The sequence below is a fragment of the Miscanthus floridulus genome, chromosome 11 (assembly GCF_019320115.1).
Source record: "Miscanthus floridulus cultivar M001 chromosome 11, ASM1932011v1, whole genome shotgun sequence".
Taxonomy (NCBI): Eukaryota; Viridiplantae; Streptophyta; class Magnoliopsida; order Poales; family Poaceae; genus Miscanthus; species Miscanthus floridulus.
This window is the reverse complement of record NC_089590.1, coordinates 100,970,362-100,980,653: the sequence shown is the minus strand read 5'-3', so window position 1 is coordinate 100,980,653 and position 10,292 is coordinate 100,970,362. Positions and strand designations below refer to the sequence as shown.

Genomic DNA, 10,292 nt, shown 5'->3' with positions numbered 1-10,292 from the left:
CTCGATCACCCCCACGAATTCGTTGTTCGTGGGAGGTGGAATCCTGCGTTGCGCCACAAGGTGCCTAACAGTCTTCGCAGCGTTGCGGAGACCGAACAGGAGCACTGTCGGGGCGCTCCGGATGAGGTGTTCCTGAGAGAGGGGTTCCCCTCCGGCGAACCAAGCCATGTAGTTGGCGTAAGAGAAGGTGAGGTGGCGCAGGTCTTCCCGGGGTGGCTGGGGTCCCAAGAAGACGCCGAGCTAGCGCTTAAGCCTCTCGTGGTTGAGGAGTTGGTTGTTTCCGGGGGCGCGGGCCCTCGGTGCAAGCAGATGCAGCTCCTCAACCACCTCGTCGACCGTGTCGAGGCCGATGGAGGGGAGAGGTTGGATGGCGGCGTGAGCCAATGCCAACTCTCCTCCCACCGTGATGATGAAGTCTAGGTCCCCGAAGCACATGTGTGCGCCCAGGACCTAGCTGATGCCATGACTAGCCATCCGAGGCCCGATGTTAATGTCAGGACGCGCAAAGGCCCCTACCTAGTGCGCTAACTGTCGGTGTTTCGAGTAAACACCAACGAGTAAATTTGTTTTATTACGCGTCTGGCCCAGATGGTGTGCTAAAAAGACAAGGTTTATACTAGTTTGGGTAGAATATCCCTACGTCCAGTTCATGGCTACTGCTCGTGTTATTAGCATTAAAAAGTTTGTAGTAGGGGTTACAAACGGGCGAGAGAGGGACATGTCCCAAGTCTCTGATGGAAAGGTCGAATGGGTGCTGAGAGCTTGGTTGCTGCTCAGCTGTGTGTGATGTGATGCGTGATATATTTTTTTGATCCCCTTAGTGGGGTGCCCTGCTTTTCCTTTTATAGGCCAAGGGAGAGCAGGGATTAGATATGGGAGAAAAAGAAGAAAAACCAGAGGCAAATGAGGTCCTTCGAAGATGCCAGGTCTTTCTTTTCCTTTATGCGGGCCCCGCTGACATGGCAGGCGGTGCTAGGGATAGCTCCACGCTGGGTGCATGTCCGTTGATCCTGTTAAGGCCACGCTGGGCGTCTGTCCACTGATGATGCCATGTCCTGGCATTGTCAGCAAGTTGTCATGTCCCATCCCGCCCTGGCAGGTAGCGCGGTGGACCAGGGTGCTGATCTACGGCCATACAGGGAGCAGACGACGCAGTGACTGCACGTCCGTTACTGTAGGTGATGCGAGTTTCCTCCTGGACCGTAGTGGTTGTTGTGAGCTTCCGTCAGGATCCGTGCCCAAGGGCAAATGGCGGCGCCCACAACACTGTAAGACAAATGTCGGCGCCTACAACACTGTTTGGGCTCTGACATGCCTGGAAGGTCTCAAAGCGCCCTTCTTGTCATATCCTGATGGTTCTTTCCTACAGGCGTGTAGGGTATGGTCCTCGGTATTGCGGTTGACTTGAGTGCCCTGCCTTAACTACGCGCGGTGTTAGGAAGGAGTCACACGTAGACGTCGGACGAGGCGGAGCCACCCCTCAGGGGTCGAGCGAGGCGGAGCCAGCTCTCAGACGTCGAGCGAGGCGGAGCCATCCCTTAGGAGTCAGCCTGAGGCGTTCCCAACCCTCGGGGGTCGGACGAAACGGAGCCTGCGGCCTTGGTGGTTTGGACGAGGCGGGCCCCACTAGGAAATGTAGTCGTGTTCTTAATCGCTCTGATGAATTAGTGTTGATGGGTATCAACTTTTCTTCTTCGGGTACCCTAGTATTGGTCCCCGACAAGGAGACTAAGTGCACAAGACGAGGGTGGAGCAGCTGAAGACTACACTAGGTTTTGATTTTTCCTTTGACTAGCATTTGCCCGTGCATTGCTATGGGAGTCTCAAAGTTCTAAGTTGCCATTATATCATCGATGCTTAAATTCATGATGTAGACTAGACCCGATCTTTCAAAAGGTATGATAGCGTCGATTGGTGGAGACTCGACGTTCACGATCTAGGCTTCAAACCAAGATTGATTCGGACCCCCGCAACCATTACACCACTGCTCCGTTGGTTATCAACCACGCGAACGCGATTGACCTTGCCGAGAAGGCTTTCCTACAAGCGAATTGAGAACACAAGCAAGAACGGGATGAACGCAATTTGAAATTGCAAATAAATATGAGGCTTATGAAATCAAGGAGTTCAAGTCTTTATTTGAAAGGGCTAATCGCCATAGGTGAACAAGATCAAGAACTGGGGCCCTAGTTCACAGCAAGCGGCCTTGGCGGCGACAGTTGCAGCAAAACGATGTCTGTTTCATGAGGAAATCAAGAACTAAACAAAACACAAACCTTAAGGAGAGCGACGGCTGCTATTTATAGAGTCTTGGGCGTCACCCCCTGGACGCGCCCCCTAATGGGCCCAAACACGATACACGGTCCAACGGACCAAAAGACGATGTCGCAGCATCCTGGTAGATTCTGGACGCTGACTTGTTTTGACGATTCCCATTGATTCCGAAGGTCTTTTGACGTGAAACTACTTGGATTGACTTCCTTATCAAATTAGCTTTCCAACCATATATGGATCGTCGAAAACGGAGTCCGGATACGTCCTGGGTGACCAGTTTAAGGCAGACTGGTCCTGAAGCCCGAATTGGACTCGAACTTGAGTTGGATTGGGCTTCCACCATGAAATAGATGAATTGGACGCCCATGCTGGACCTCCTCCTCTATTTGGCTTGTATGCGATGAAGTAGTGATGTCCTCATCATCCTCCCTTTCTTGAATTGAAGTCCTCAACTGAAGTAGATCGTCTCCTCCATTGGATGACAGCAACGATGGTTCTAGAAGAAGACATTCATCTTGGCGCCTTATCCTTCGCAAAGGCGGCTGCCATGGTGGCTTCCCTGTTGGGAATTCATCCTCCTCCTGCAAAAGGTTAGTACCAACAAGAGGCATAGCACTAGGAGTAGGATCAAGTGGACATATAGGCGATGTACAAGTTAGAGCATAACATGGTTCATCATGATCAACAAGAACAAATTTAAGAGCAAATAAAACTTCTTTCATGTTACTTGATGGTTCATTTGTTGGTTTGCTAAAGTCTTTATCATGGTCTCTTTTTTTTCAGCAAGTTCCTTTTCATATTGCACAATTTCAGCAGGTGATAAAGGAAGTAAAGCAATGGTCTTTCCTTTAAACATAAAAGTATATCTATTTTGCCTACCATGATGTATAACATTATTATCATATTGCCAAGGGTGGCCTAACAAAAGTGAATAAGCTTGCATAGACACGACATTAAAATCAGCATAATCATGGTATGACCCGATAGAAAATTGCACATGAGCAGATCGTGTTACCTTTACCTTACCACTATTGTTGAACCACTGAACATGGTATGAATGTGGAAGAGCACGTGTAGATAAACCAAGAGTCTTGACAAGCTCAGAACTTATCAAGTTATTGCTGCTCCCTCCATCAATTATAGCACGGACATGGAAATTATTGACAATGAGGAACATTTGAAACAAATTATGGCGTTGTAGCTTGTCTACTGGCTCAACTTGTGTACTCAAAACACGCTGAACAAGGATTGATTTGTAGTCTGCAGTGCATGCCACACTATCAATTACCTCATCAGGATCTTCAGCACTATCCGTAAATTAATCTGCATAAAGATCAGTTGCAAGTGCAAATTCATTCTCTTCATCACTAGCACTAGCATACCCACCATCATCAGTAGCAATATATGCGCGTTTGCTGGGGCATTCTTTAGCAATATGTCCCATGCCCTTGCAGCGGTGGCACACAACTTTAGAAGAGCTGCTAGAGGAAGGTGTGATAGGAGAATTCTTCTTTACAGGCGCTGGTGGTGTCTGCACATTAGAAAATTTACTTATCTCGGTTGGACATGAAGGAATGGATGGAGTCGCGGATGGAGTCGTGGATCGCCTAGGTTGTCGTCCCTGTACTTCCCTTTCAGCTTTAATAGCATAATGATATAATTGAAAAAATCTAGTCCATTCTTTATAGTCAAGAACATCATGTATTTCACGACGTAAACCTCCAAAAAATCTAAAACACTTATCCATATTATCCTGATAATATTCCTCAATAGTTTTACTATCTTGATTTAAACGTTGCAGTTTTAATCGCAGATCACGCTGATAATATGGAGGAACAAATCTTGATTTCATTCGTCGTTTAAGTACAGTCTAGGTTTGAGGTGTTTGAGCATTAGCATTAGCATTATTGTAAATATCATTCCACCAGAAAAGAGCAAAACTAGTAAACTCACTAGTAGCAAGTCTAACTCTATTCTTTAGGTACTTGATGGGAGCTAAATTTTTTATGTACAGTCATCTCCCAATCTAAATATGCTTCAGGATCAGCAGAATCAGAAAAATGAGGTATCTTAAACTTGATTTTAGAGAAATGATCATTATTACCTTGGTTGTTACCTCCCATACCGCGTCGGTTAAAGTTCAACCGATTATGGTTACGTGCATCCTCAGCACGTCGTTGAGCTTCGGCTTCAGCCTCCGCGTCGCCATCGTCCTCCTCAGAGAGATCATCATCATCATCTTCAGGACATGGTTCAGGATGTCGTTGTTCAACATCTTCAATCCTCTTGGCCAAATTGGTGATTTGTTGAAGGATCTCATTGAACTTGTTATCAAGAACGGCACGGAGCTTATTCTTAGAAACACAGTCATTGAAATCTATAGGTGCGTACTCGTTTTCTTGGCCGCTGCCTCTGGTTTTTCCTGACATGGTTAGTAGAAAGAAAAAGACAACACAAATAGTATTATCCCTATCAACTACTTAGGTTGTGGATAAGGAAAAATAAGGCACTCAACTCTCAAGCGTCTTACCACGGTCTTACAAGTGTTCTTCCCAAAGCAACAGGCGGTGCAATCGGTCGATGACTGTGATACCGTTGTAGCTTAAGTATAACAGTTGCAAGGCGAACCTGTACTTGGTTAGAAGAAAGTGGAGCTTGGACAGGCACAATATAGTAGCAAGGAATAACAAAATTCGCAACTGAATAGCAAAGCTGAATAAGTATCCCAAGTACTTGTCTTAGTTGCTGGCCTACTCACGTTCCAAGTATCAGATGTATCAAGTGATGTGAACAGCAAGAATATGATTAGGAACAAGGTAGAAATCAGCACACGCAAACACAGCTCAAATGGCGCTCTCTATGTGCTCCTCTAGATATTATTCCACTTTTGCCCCTCTCTCTTTTCTCTATTTTTAGGCTGTCGTTGTTTTTTTGGATTTTTTGACTTTTTCTTTTTAATTTTTTGATATTTTTTCTTCACTTAGGAGCACAAAAGAAGTAACCACAGAAAATATGAGCTTAAAAGTGAAAGACGTGGCCTGTGAAATTTCCAGAAGACGTGCTCGAAATCGACAAAGACCTTGTGACCACAAAAAGAGAATCTTGTGACCACTTTTTGACCAAAATAAAAATCTCCGACCCCGACAAAGCGGGGGATGGACGGATCCGAAATTTTTTTCTGATCGATTTTGATATATGGAACGCCGAAATCCGAGTTCGTATGCGAAAACTAGACCAGTTTTAAGAACGGACTCCGAATTAGAGGACAAAACGGGAATAATGTGCGCAAAATTGGTCACTTGTAGGTAATACAAAGGATTTGATGAAAACAGTGAAGACAAGTGTAACAAATAAGATGGCGGGGACTAGGGTTTGATGAATACAAAGGAATCACAGCAATACTTGAAGGTGCTCACGGATTATGATGAAAAACAAAGGGAAAAACATAAATTGGACTAAAAACGATTTAAAACCAGCAACAAGAACTTGACCTAGGGCACAAACTCAACAACGCAAATCAGAGACGAACTTACACGGCACAATGAGGCTATAGGACAGGGAATATGTGACGATGTATATTTTTTTGGCTTTTTGTGGACTGTAGGTAATGTAAAAACAGTAACAATCTAAAGGGGGAAACAAAGTTATACCTAACGGGCAACAAGGTCTCTGATACCACTTGATGTAGACTAGGCCCGATTTTTCGAAAGGTATGATAGTGTCGATTGGTGGAGACTCGACGTTCACGATCTAGGCTTCGAACCAAGATTGATTCGGACCCCCGCAACCGTTACACCACTGCTCCATTGGTTATCAACCACGCGAACGCGATTGACCTTGCCGAAAAAGCTTTCCTGCAAGCGAATCGAGAAAACAAGCAAGAACGGGATGAACGTAATCTAAAATTGCAAATAAATATGAGGCTTATGAAATCAAGAAGGATTTCAAGTCTTTATTCTAAAAGACTAATCGCCACAGGTGAACAAGATCAAGAACTGGGGCCCTGGTTCACAGCAAGCGGCCTTAGCGGCGACAATTGCAGCAAAACGATGTCTGTTTCACGAGGAAATCAAGAACTAAACAAAACCCAAACCCTAAGGAGAGCGACGGCTGCTATTTATAGAGTCTTGGGCGTCACCCCTCTGGACGCGCCCCCTAATGGGCCCAAACACGATACACGGTCCAACGGACCAAAAGACAGTGTCGCAGCACCCTGGCAGATTTTGGACGATGACTTGTTTCGACGATTCCCGTTGATTCCGAAGGTCTTTTGACGTGTAACCACTTGGATTGGCTTCCTTATCAAATTAGCTTTCCAATCATATATGGATCGTCGAAAACGGAGTCCGGATACGTCCTGGGTAACCAGTTTAAGACAGACTGGTCCTGGAGCCCGAACCGGACTCGAACTTGAGTTGGACTGGGCTTCCACCATGAAAAAGATAAATTGGACGCCCATGCTGGACCTACTCCTCTACTTGGTTTGTATGCGATGAAGTAGTGATGTCCTCGTCAATTCACCTATGCATCTAAGTGATCATTCACAGAACAAACAGAAAATTCTAAACTGAGCATGAAGCAAGTTTGAAAGACTACTTAAATATAGAACCTCCAACCAATCAAAAGAATTAATTATCAGCTAGAACACCATTGTTTCACACCAAAGGTTAAAATGTTACACAAATAAGTACAGGGAAATGCTTGATACAACACCCTTCATCTGCTGAAAGTTCAGATTAGCACTCATGTTTGTGGCTTTCGAGTCCTGGCTTTAAAGTGGCACAAGAATTCCTGTTGGTGGCCAAACAAAAGAGAGAGAGAGATTGAATCACTGTAATTGGATGAAGACATATCTCCTATATAAGTTGTAGCCATGATTAAATCAGTGAACAAAGCATTTTTACTTTTCTGGTACTAATCAATACCAGCATGAGTGAGTGAGGGGTTGGGTTCTTTGGGACGACTGGTAGGAAAGAAGCCAGAGCTCAAAGGTCTTCGCAACACAGAAATTATCAGAAGTTTAGAGAAGTTAGTATGCTAAAACCATGCCCTTAATTAGATTGATGGGATACTGTATTATTTGGGGGCAAAATTGATCCTTGGAGAGAAAAAGGACCAACTATGTTGTTTTTCCTATCTCTATTCTTATCTTGTGAGGCAGGATAAATGAAATAAACATTTTCCGTTCTAATCTTCATGAATGACGGTTCAGACACAAAAGAAATAAATGCAGAGGGAACAACCTATCCAAAGTGTGAATTTTTTTTACCTACATGCTTGTGAACAGGGCTTCTAGAATAGAGAAGTGACATAAATTACAGGGGACTTCATCCTTTAGCACATTTCAGCCCTCTAGCAGCAGAAAAAACACATCAGCAGCAACCAAATTTTCCATTACACCCTCTAGCAGCAGAAAAAACACATCAGCAGCAACCTATTTTTTTTACCAACTATTGCAAAGTTTGAAGATTATTTGGGTGGGATGAGTTGTCAGAGCTATTTTAACCTCTTGCGGCAAAAGAAAAATGCTACATCAATTAAAAGCTCAATTGTTAATGCATTTTACTCTGAAGCAATGTAGAAGAGTACCTGCTTGTAGACATTGTCCTATAGTTCTTAAAATCTGAAGGGCAAACCGACACCAGTGCAATCCCACATAGCATTTTCGAGAGGTATAACCGTAAGGAAAGATAAACATGTCCCTGGAAGCACTTGCAGTAACTAATAGCAACTTGCTTTAGAAGAACCTATAGGATCACGGCAAACTGGATCAGTAAGAGTCCTGCTATAACTGCTGTAGACATTCAAAGTCACAAAGAACTATGAGCCAAGTGACAGAGCAGATTACCTCACATAAAGTGGCACTGGCACCGCAGCCCTCTGAACTAATCACGGCAACACCTGCAGTAAGGAGCGGACCTTGAAGCGAAGTATTATTCTTCAAAAATGCACGTACATCTAGTATTACCAAATTCTATTACACCTGGACACATTACCTCACATAAAATGGCACTGAGCCCTATGAACTAATTGAGGTGACACCTGAAATAAGGCGTGAACCAAGAAGCGTAAGTATTCGTCCAGAATACATGTATCTCTAATATTAACTAATCGCACTACATCTATCGCAGCAGAAATTCATACAACAACCTTTCAGTCCCAAACAAAAGTTGGGGTAGGCTAAAGAAATTCATACAAGAAAAGGAAAAAAAAGCAGCTGAAGGGATTAGAGTATAAACAAAGCAAACAAGAGCCATCCTTGTGTGGCATTTGTTCGAACATTATCCGGGCGGCGCTTCGCAGCCATGCCGTGACCGTGTGAGGCGTCACCCCTTCGCCCGTGAGCTGTGAGTATGACGTCCGGCAATCTGGTGGTGGTCGGCTTGTCTCCAATGCAATGTGAATCCGACGGAGGGGGCTGTGTTGTGGCGATGGTGAGGCAGGGCTACGCGGTGGCCGGGCGGATCGAAGTGGCGGAGAACTGAGCGCCGAGGTTGACGGGGCAGGGTCGGTCCGGCGGCGTCGGTGGCGCAGGTCGTGGAGGCTTGGCGGCCCCGGTAACTACCGTCGAGTAGGGCGGGGCCCACGCCGCTGTACCCGCCGCCGTCGCCGCCACAGGAATAGGAGGAGGAGGCGGAGAGGCGGGCCCCGTTTCCCGCGTCCGCGTCCGCGTCGGGGGCGAGGCGAAGGGAGCACCACACGGCGGCGTCGGGGACGCACGGCTGAGGGCGACGCACGCTCCGACCTCCGGGGCGCGGGGCGGCCTCCGGGGAGAGGGTGAGGGGCGCGGGTTTGGGAGACGTAGCCCCGTTAGCTTGCAGGAATTATGGATAAATTTGGAGAAATTAATTTACGAGAGGAAAACACCGTTTTAAATGAAAAAAAGAAGCCGATCAAAACAAGTTTAAGAGCACACGAACGGGGCCACGGGAAGTCGGATGAGAGTCGGAGGCCGTTGAAGTTGCTGTTGACGTCCCCCCTTTCATCATTTTATTAGGAAGGAGTATACAGAGACGTGAGCGGCACAAGCCGTAGTGACGGTCTGGGTAATTTTTTTTTTTGGAAAAAATACTAAGGATTTATAAAGGAGGGTGATCTTGAACCCTAGAGATTAACTTATGTAGATGGGGAAGCTCGGACTAGGACGTGGAATGTTTTAAAGTTCATCAAATCTTCGTCACCGCTTCCCTGGGCAGGCATGTGATTTTTAATGAGGTTTTGGACAGGCCATGAGCGAAGCATTGCAGGGATTTAGAGAGGCCATCGATGTGTGTGGCTTGGCGGATCTGGGCTTTGAAGGGAGGAGCTGGACGTATGGAAAGAAGGTTACTGTCAGTGTCGGGTTCGTTTGGATAGAGCTTTGGCCACGACGGACTGATCGGAGTGCTATCCTTTGGCCACAGTTCGGCACCTCTCCCGTGGCTGCGTCGGACCATGGTCTGATTCTTCTTTCTTGGCGACCAGACGAGTCTAGTAGCAATAAGAACTTCTTCAAGTATGAGGTGATTTGGGAAACTCATGATGAATTCTTGTCCATGCTGATGGAGACTTAGGAAGAGACGGAACCGACCAGCATGCATGATCTCCAGCGTAAGTTGAAGGACGTCAGTGTCCACTTGCAGCGCTGGGACATGATGACTTTTGGTAACGTTTGACTGGAGCTGCGCAAGCTAACAGCAGAAGAAGAGGTCTGGCAGTCGAACCCACTGCGAGTTGGACCACCACATGCCGAGCTGAAGATCAAGGAACGCATCGTGGAATTAAATCACAGGGAGGAGATTTTGTGGCGGCAAAGATCGAGGATTATGTGGCTCACCGAGGGGGGATAGAAATACCCGGTTCTTTCACCTACGTGCAAGCCGCCGAAAGAGGAGAAACAAGATTTCTAAGCTGAAGAAAGCCGATGGGGATTTTACTGTGAATGAACAGGAGATGAAGGAGGTGACTTGGGATTTATATGGAAATTTATTTCGCTCATAAGGAGTGCATAATATTGAAGCTGTCTTAGGTACAGTTCC

General features: G+C 46.0%; 1 long non-coding RNA gene across 1 annotated transcript; it reads right to left on the bottom strand.

Moving 5' to 3' along the window:
- Positions 1-6,889: 6,889 nt before the first annotated feature.
- LOC136494646 (uncharacterized) lies at positions 6,890-9,085 on the bottom strand. Its single transcript, XR_010768651.1, has 3 exons — positions 8,123-9,085; positions 7,864-8,021; positions 6,890-7,065 (listed from the first exon to the last, which is right to left on the bottom strand). It is a non-coding gene; the product is annotated as an uncharacterized lncRNA (long non-coding RNA).
- Between the last annotated feature and the right edge of the window lie 1,207 nt (positions 9,086-10,292).